This window comes from Heptranchias perlo, chromosome 31, assembly GCF_035084215.1.
Source record: "Heptranchias perlo isolate sHepPer1 chromosome 31, sHepPer1.hap1, whole genome shotgun sequence".
NCBI classification, from domain to species: Eukaryota; Metazoa; Chordata; class Chondrichthyes; order Hexanchiformes; family Hexanchidae; genus Heptranchias; species Heptranchias perlo.
In genome coordinates, this window is record NC_090355.1 from 5,874,232 (window position 1) to 5,883,793 (window position 9,562).

Genomic DNA, 9,562 nt, shown 5'->3' on the forward strand with positions numbered 1-9,562 from the left:
TGTGGTACCCCACTGGCCACAGGCTTCCAGTCACAAAAACAACCTTCGACCATCACCCTCTGCCTTCTGCCACTAAGCCAGTTTTGTATCCAAAGTGCCAAGGCACCCTGGATTCCATGGGCTCGTACCTTCTTGACCAGTCTCCTGTGCGGGACTTTATCGAAGGCCTTACTGAAATCCATGTATACCACATCCACTGCGTTACCCTCATCCACACGCCTAGTCACCCCCTCAAAAAATTCAATCAAATTAGTCAGACATGATCTTCCCTTGACAAAGCCATGTTGACTATCCCTGATTAATCCTTGCTTCTCCAAGTGGAGACTAATTTTGTCCTTCAGAATTTTTTCCAATAATTTTCCTACCACTGATGTTAGGCTCACTGGCCTGTAGTTCCCTGGTTTTTCCCTACTCCCCTTCTTGAATAATGGTATTACATTAGCGGTTCTCCAGTCCTCTGGCACATCCCCTGTGGTCAGAGAGGTTCTGAATATATGTGTCAGAGCCCCCGCAATCTCCTCCTTTGCCTCACACAGTAGCCTGGGATACATTTCGTCCGGGCCTGGGGATTTATCCATTTTTAGGCCTGCTAAAACCGCCAATACCTCCTCCCGCTCGATGTTAATATGTTCGAGTATATCACAGTCCCCCTGCCGTATTTCTAGGTCTACATCGTCCTTCTCCATAGTGAAAACAGATGCAAAAAATTCATTTAGAACCCCTCCTACATCTGCCGGCTCCACACACAGATTGCCATTTTTGTCCCTAATGGGCCCTATTTTTTCCCTAGTCATCCTCTTACCCTTAATATACTTATAAAACATCTTAGGATTTTCCTTTATTTTGCTCGCCAGTGTTATTTCATGGCCCCTCCTTGATCTCCTAATTTCTTTTTTAAGTATCCCCCTGCACTTTTTGTACTCCTCTAGGGCTTCCTCCGTCTTTAGCCTTTTGTATCTGCCAGAAGCCCTCCTTTTTTTCCTAATCCATTCTCGTATATCCCCTGACATCCAAGGTTCCCTGGAGTTCTTGGAACCACCCTTGACCTTTACGGGAACATGTTGCCATTGTATGGTCTCAATCTCCCTTCTGAAAGACTCCCATTGCTCCGATGCGGATTTTCCTACAAGCAGCTGATCCCAGTCCATTTTGGCCAGGTCCTGCCTTATCCTATTAAAATCGGCCTTCCCCCAATTTAGAACCTTTATTTCCGGCCCCTCCCTGTCCTTTTCCATGACCACCTTAAATCTCACCAAATTATGGTCACTGTCACCAAAGTGCTCACCTACTAGCACTTCTTCCACTTGGCCGGCCACATTCCCTAGAATTAGGTCCAGTACCGCCCCCTCTCTTGTAGGACTTTCTACATGCTGGCTCAAAAAGCTCTCCTGGATGCACGTTAAGAATTTTGTACCCTCTAAGCCTTTTACACTCTGAGTATCCCAGTTAATATTGGGGAAGTTGAAATCCCCCACTATTATTACCCTATTATTTGCACAATTTTCTGAGATTTGCCTACATATCTGTTCCTCTATCTCCCCCTGACTGTTTGGGGGCCTATAGTACACTCCCATCAAAGTGCTTGCCCCCTTTTTGTTTTTAAGCTCCACCCATATGGCCTCATTAGAGGAACCTGCTAATATATCATCCCTCCTTATGGCAGTAATTGATTCTTTAATTAATATTGCGACCCCCCCTCCTCTTATACCTCCCCCTCTGTCTCGCCTGAAGATTCTGTACCCCGGAATATTGAGCTGCCAGTCTTGCCCCTCCCTCAACCATGTCTCTGTGACAGCAACAATATCATACTCCCATGTGTTTATCAACACCTTCAGTTCATCCACCTTATTCGCAAGACTCCTTGCATTAAAATAGATGCCATCCAGCCTTGCCCTCACATATTTGCCCTGTCTTCCAAGCTGACTTGTTTTTTTCTCAATATTTGGCTGCACATCACCCCCTATTGTAGCTCCACTCTGTATCCCATCCCCCTGCCAAGTTAGTTTAAACCCCCCCCAACAGTGCTAGCAAACCTCCCCGCAAGGATATTTGTCCCGCTCTGGTTCAGGTGCAACCCGTCCGACTTGTACAAGTCCCACCTTCCCCAGAAGCAGGCCCAGTGATCCAGGAAACTGAAACCCTCCCTCCTGCACCAACTCTTTAGCCACGCATTCATCTGTTCTATCCTCCTATTTCTATACTCACTAGCCCGTGGCACTGGGAGTAATCCAGAGATTACAACCTTTGAGGTCCTGTTCTTTAATCTGCTACCTAGCTCCCTAAATTCTTGATGCAGGACCTCATCTCCCTTCCTACCTATGTCGTTGGTCCCAATGTGGACCACGACCTCTGCCTGCTCACCCTCCCCCTTGAGAATGCCCTGAAGCCGCTCAGTGACATCCATGACCCTGGCACCAGGGAGGCAACAAACCATCCTGGAGTCACGTTTACGGCCACAGAAACGCCTGTCTGTTCCCCTTACGATAGAATCCCCTACCACTATAGCTCTTCCACTCTTTTTCCTCCCAGCCTGTGCAGCAGAGCTACCCCTGGTGCCAGGAAGTTGGCTGCTGCTGCCTTCCCCTGATAAGTCATCCCCCTCAACAATATCCAAAGCGGTATATTTGTTTGAGAGGGGGACGGCCACAGGGGACCCCTGCACTGCCTGCCTGCTCTTCTTACTCTGCCTGGTGGTCACCCAATTACTTCCTGCCTGTACAACCTTTACCTGCGGTGTGACCACCTCACTAAACGTGCTATCCACGACGTTCTCAGCATCGCGAATGCTCCTTAATAAATCCATCCGCAGCTCCAGTGCCGCAATGCGGTTTGTCAGTAGCTGCAGCTGGATGCATTTCCCGCACACATGGTCGTCAGGGAAACCGGAAGGGTCCCTGATTTCCCACGATGCGCAAGAGGCCAGAATTGGGGGAGCGCAGAGATCTCGGAGGGTTGTAGGGCTGGAGGAGGTTACAGAGATAGGGAGAGGCGAGGCCGTGGAGGGATTTGAAAACAAGGATGTGACTTTTAAAATCGAGGCGTTGACGGATTGGGAGCCAATGTAGGTCAGCGAGCACAGGGGGTGATGAGTGAACGGGACGATGCGAGTTAGGATACAGGCAGCAGAGTTTTGGATGAGCTCAAGTTTATGGAGGGTGGAAGATGGGAGGCTGGCCAGGAGAGCATTGGAATAGTCAAGTCTAGAGGTAACAAAGGCATGGATGAGGGTTTCAGCTGCAGGTGAGCTGAGGCAGGGGCAGAGATGGACGATGCAGGTTAAAAGGCCATTTAAAAAAAAAAGCAAACCAAGCACTGGGTTCATTTCTAGAGGGATAGAATTGAAAAGAGAGAAGTTATGTTAAACTTGTGTAGAACCTTGGTTAGTCCACACTTGGAGTATTGTGAATAGTTCCATATTATAGAAAGGATATAGAGGAACTGCAGATGGTGCAAAAAAGATTCACAAGGATGATACCAGAACTGAGAGGATATCCTTATCAGGAAAGGCTGAACAGGTTGGGGCTCTTTTCTCTAGAAAGGGATTTATAGGATAGACATAGAGAAAATGTTTCTACTTGTGGGGGAGTCCAAAACTAGAGGTCATAAATATGATAGTCACTAATAAATCCAATAGGGAATTCAGGAGAAACTTCTTTACCCAAAGAGTGGTTAGAATGTGGAACGTGCTACCACAAGGAGTAGTTGAGGCAAATAGCATAGATACATTTAAGGGGAAGATAGATAAGCACATGAGGGAGAAAGGAATGGAAGGGTATGCTGATCGGGTTAGACGAAGAGGGGTGGGAGGAGGCTCGTGTGGAGCGTGAACGCTGGCCTAGACCAGTTGGGCCGAATGGCCTGTTTCTGCAATGTAAATTCTGTATAACTCTATGTAAACTAAATGGTACAATTTTAAAGGGGGTGCAGGAACAGAGAGACCTGGGGGTTCATGTACATAAACCTTTGAAGGTGGCAGGACAAGTTGATAAAGTTGTTAAAAAAGCATATGGGATCCTTGGCTTTATAAATAGAGGTAGAGAGTACAAAAGCAAGGATGTTATGCTAAACCTTTATAAATCACTGGTTAGGCCTCAGCTGGAGTATTGTGTCCAATTCTGTGCACCACACTCGAGGAAGGCTTTGGAGAGGGTGCAGAGGAGTTTACCAGAATGATACCGGGGATAAGGAACTTCAGTTATGCGGAGAGACTGGAGATGCTATAGGAAAGATAGAGCAGGAGGTAAGAGAGGAGGGGGAGTTGCGTTCTTGATTAGGGAGAACATCACGGCAGTAGTGAGAGGGGATATATCCGAGGGTTCGCCCACTGAGTCAATATGGGGAGAACTGAAAAATAAGAAGGGAGAGATCACTTTGATAGGATTGTACTACAGACCCCCAAATAGTCAACGGGAAATTGAGGAGCAAATATGTAAGGAGATTACAGACAGCTGCAAGAAAAATAGGGTGGTAATAGTAGGGGACTTTAACTTTCCCAACATTGACTGGGACAGCCATAGCATTAGGGGCTTGGATGGAGAGAAATTTGTTGAGTGTATTCAGGAGGAATTTCTCATTCAGTATGTGGATGGCCCGACTAGAGAGGGGGCAAAACTTGACCTCCTCTTGGGAAATAAGGAAGGGCAGGTGACAGAAGTGTTAGTGAGGGATCACTTTGGGACCAGTGATCATAATTCCATTAGTTTTAAGATAGCTATGGAGAAGGATAGGTCTGGCCCAAAAGTTAAAATTCTAAATTGGGGAAAGGCCAATTTTGATGGTATTAGACAGGAACTTTCAGAAGTTGATTGGGAGAGTCTGTTGGCAGGCAAAGGGACGTCTGGTAAGTGGGAGGCTTTCAAAAGTGTGTTAACCAGGGTTCAGGGTAAGCACATTCCTTATAAAGTGAAGGGCAAGGCTGGTAGAAGTAGGGAACCTTGGATGACTCGGGAGATTGAGGCACTAGTCAAAAAGAAGAAGGAGGCATATGACATGCATAGGCAGCTGGGATCAAGTGGATCCCTTGAAGAGTATAGAGATTGCCGGAGTAGAGTTAAGAGAGAAATCAGGAGGGCAAAAAGGGGATATGAGATTGCTTTGGCAGATCAGGCAAAGGTGAATCCAAAGAGCTTCTACAAATACATAAAGGGCAAAAGGGTAACTAGGGAGAGAGTAGGGCCTCTTAAGAATCAACAAGGTCATCTATGTGCGGAACCACAAGAAATGGGTGAGATCCTGAATGAATATTTCACATCGGTATTTACGGTTAAGAAAGGCATGGATGTTAGGGAACTTGGGGAAATAAATAGTGATGTCTTGAGGAGTGTACATATTACAGAGAGGGAGGTGCTGGAAGTCTTAACGCGCATCAAGGTAGATAAATCTCCGGGACCTGATGAAATGTATCCCAGGACGTTATGGGAGGTTAGGGAGGAAATTGCGGGTCCCCTAGCAGAGATATTTGAATCATCCACCGCTACAGGTGAGGTGCCTGAAGATTGGAGGGTAGCAAATGTTGTGCCTTTGTTTAAGAAGGGCGGCAGGGAAAAGCCTGGGAATTACAGACCAGTGAGCCTGACATCTGTAGTGGGTAAGTTGTTAGAGGGTATTCTGAGGGACAGGATCTACAGGCATTTGGAGAGGCAGGGACTCATTAGGAACAGTCAGCATGGTTTTGTGAGAGGAAAATCATGTCTCACGAATTTGATTGAGTTTTTTGAAGGGGTAACCAAGAAGATAGATGAGGGCTGTGCAGTAGACGTGGTCTACATGGACTTCAGCAAAGCATTTGACAAGGTACCGCATGGTAGGTTGTTACATAAGGTTAAATCTCATGGGATCCAAGGTGAGGTAGCCAATTGGATACAAAATTGGCTTGACGACAGAAGACAGAGGGTGGTTGTAGAGGGTTGTTTTTCAAACTGGATGCCTGTGTCCAGCGGTGTGCCTCAGGGATCGGTGCTGGGTCCGCTGTTATTTGTTATTTATATTAATGATTTGGATGAGAATTTAGGAGGCATGGTTAGTAAGTTTGCAGATGACACCAAGATTGGTGGCATTGTGGACAGTGAAGAAGGTTATCTAGGATTGCAACGGGATCTTGATAAATTGGGCCAGTGGGCCGATGAATGGCAGATGGAGTTTAATTTAGATAAATGTGAGGTGATGCATTTTGGTCGATCGAATCGGGCCAGGACCTACTCCGTTAATGGTAGGGCGTTGGGGAGAGTTATAGAACAAAGAGATCTGGGAGTACAGATTCATAGCTCCTTGAAAGTGGAGTCACAGGTGGATAGGGTGGTGAAGAAGGCATTCAGCATGCTTGGTTTCATTGGTCAGAACATTGAATGCAGGAGTTGGGATGTCTTGTTGAAGTTGTACAGGGCATTGGTGAGGCCACACTTGGAGTACTGTGTACAGTTCTGGTCACCCTATTATAGAAAGGATATTATTAAACTAGAAAGAGTGCAGAAAAGATTTACTAGGATGCTACCGGGACTTGATGGTTTGACTTACAGGGAGAGGTTAGACAGACTGGGACTTTTTTCCCTGGAGAGTAGGAGGTTGAGGGGTGATCTTATAGAAGTCTATAAAATAATGAGGGGCATAGATAAGGTCGATAGTCAAAATCTTTTCCCAAAGGTAGGGGAGTCTATAACGAGGGGGCATAGATTTAAGGTGAGAGGGGAGAGATACAAAAGGGTCCAGAGGGGCAATTTTTTCACTCAAAGGGTGGTGAGTGTCTGGAACGAGCTGCCAGAGGCAGTAGTAGAGGCGGGTACAATTTTGTCTTTTTAAAAAGCATTTGGACAGTTACATGGGTAAGATGGGTATAGAGGGATATGGGCCAAGTGCAGGCAATTGGGACTAGCTGAGTGGTATAAACTGGGCGACATGGACATGTTGGGCCGAAGGGCCTGTTTCCATGTTGTAACTTCTATAAGCTGGGATTGTTCAGCTTAGAGCAGAGAAGGTCAAGAAGAGATTTAACAGGTGTTCAAAACTGAGGGGTTGTGATGGAGTAAAATAAAGAAAAGTGGCTTCAATGGCAGAAGGGTCGGTAACCAGATTACACAGATTTAAGATAATTGGCAAAAGAACCAGAGGGGAGATGAAGAGAACATTTTTTATGCAGCGAATTGTTATGATCTGGAATGCACTGCCTGAAAAGGTGGTGGAAGCAGATTCAATAGTAACTTTCAAAGGGAATTGGATATATACTGGAGAAGTAACAATTTGCAGGAATGAGGAAAGAGCAGAGGTGTGGAACTAATTGGATCGTCCTTTCGAAGAGGCACGATGGGCCAAATGGCCTCCTTCTGTGCTGTATGATTCTATATGGTGCTATATGGAGAGTAACAGCATTGGTGGCGATCTCCAAGGAGCTATATATATATATTATATTATATTATATTATATTTGATCTACCTATCTGCTGAGTACCTGCAGGTCTTTCCATATCTGCTGCTCTGTGATGTATTATTTATCAGCAACGCTCGGTCAGCCTAACAAATAAAAAGAGCTGCTTTGTGAAGATCAGACATTTAACCAATATATCGGTGTTGTTCAGGTTAAAGACGTGACTCCTTTTCTAAATCTACATTGGACATTTGCTTTTTTTTGAAAAACCTATCTGAAGGAAAGGCAATTACAATAGCCAATGCGGGCTTGTTCAGATCACCGAAGATAAAATTATTTCATTCCCCTCAAGCCACAGAAACAAGACTATGATATTTGTAAAATTGTGAAGATAACCGTGAAGCAAATACAATAATAAATTTTAATTTTTGAGTGATGTACTTTTAACCCTTAATCCTTATATTTATTAGTCAATAACATAGGATCTCATCAGTCACTTCATTGTACAATCACATTCTCATCTTCCTGACTTCGTCGCACTCTATCATATCTGCCATCCCCTCTCCCTGTCTCTCTTTGTCTGCCTAAACCTCCCTATTTACTATTGCTTGCCCTCCACAGCTTTTAGCTATTCCTCTCTACTTGCCTCTGTCTGACTCTTTCTTTTTGTCTGTCGGCCTCTCTTTTTCTACCTGTTTGGCCTTTATGACTCTCTTACACTCTGCTTGCTTCTTTGTGTCCTTATCGTTCTTTGTTTGTTGATCTGTCTCTCTACCTGTGCATCTCTCTGTCTGTGCATCTCTTTCTGCAGGACATTCTCTCGGAGAGTGCTATCCAGCTCACACTCTCGCGCTCTCTCTCTCTGCTGTCTTTCTCTATCTCTCTGCTGTCCTTCTCTCGTGCTCTCTCTCTGTGCTGTCCTCTCTCTCTCTGTGCTGTCCTCTCTCTGTGCTGTCCTCTCTCTCTCTGTGCTGTCTCTCTCTCTCTCTCTGTGCTGTCTCTCTCTCTCTCTCTGTGCTGTCTCTCTCTCTCTCTCTGTGCTGTCTCTCTCTCTCTCTCTGTGCTGTCTCTCTCTCTCTCTCTGTGCTGTCTCTCTCTCTCTCTCTCTGTGCTGTCTCTCTCTCTCTCTGTGCTCTCTCTCTCTCTCTGTGTGGTGTCTCTCTCTCTCTGTGTGCTGTCCTCTCTCTCTCTGTGCTGTCCTCTCTCTCTCTGTGCTGTCCTCTCTCTCTCTGTGCTGTCCTCTCACTCTCTGTGCTGTCCTCTCTCTCTCTCTGTGCTGTCCTCTCTCTCTCTCTGTGCTGTCCTCTATCTCTCTGTGCTGTTCTCTCTCTCTCTGTGCTGTCTCTCTCTCTCTCTCTGTGCTGTCTCACTCTCTCTCTCTCTCTGTGCTGTCTCTCTCTCTCTCTCTGTGCTGTCTCTCTCTCTCTCTGTGCTGTCTCTCTCTCTCTCTCTCTCTCTGTGCTGTCTCTCTCTCTCTCTCTCTCTCTGTGCTGTCTCTCTCTCTCTCTGTGCTGTCTCTCTCTCTCTCTGTGCTGTCTCTCTCTCTCTCTCTGTGCTGTCTCTCTCTCTCTCTCTGTGCTGTCTCTCTCTCTCTGTGCTGTGTCTCTCTCTCTCTGTGCTGTGTCTCTCTCTCTCTGTGCTGTCTCTCTCTCTCTGTGCTGTCTCTCTCTCTCTCTCTGTGCTGTCTCTCTCTCTCTCTCTGTGCTGTCTCTCTCTCTCTCTCTGTGCTGTCTCTCTCTCTCTCTCTGTGCTGTCTCTCTCTCTCTCTCTGTGCTGTCTCTCTCTCTCTCTCTGTGCTGTCTCTCTCTCTCTCTCTGTGCTGTCTCTCTCTCTCTCTCTCTCTGTGCTGTCTCTCTCTCTCTCTGTGCTGTCTCTCTCTCTCTCTGTGCTGTCTCTCTCTCTCTCTCTGTGCTGTCTCTCTCCTCTCTCTCTGTGCTGTCTCTCTCTTCTCTCTGTGTGCTCTTTCTCTCTCTCTGTGCTGTCTCTCTCTCTCTCTCTGTGCTGTCTCTCTCTCTGATCTTGCTCTCTCTCTCTCTCTCTGTGCTCTCTCTCTCTCTCTCTCTGTGCTGTCTCTCTCTCTCTCTCTGTGCTCTCTCTCTCTCTCTGTGCTCTCTCTCTCCCTCTCTCTGTGCTGTCTCTCTCTCTCTCTCTGTGCTGTCACTCTCTCTCTCTCTGTGCTGTCTCTCTCTCTCTCTCTGTGCTGTCA

The 9,562-nt window shown here is 46.4% G+C and overlaps 1 protein-coding gene across 1 annotated transcript in view; it reads left to right on the forward strand.

Moving 5' to 3' along the window:
* The window catches only part of nsmfb (NMDA receptor synaptonuclear signaling and neuronal migration factor b), a 65,608-nt gene that overhangs the window by 52,274 nt on the left and 3,772 nt on the right, over window positions 1–9,562 (forward strand). The gene's annotated exons all lie outside the window — the stretch shown is intronic.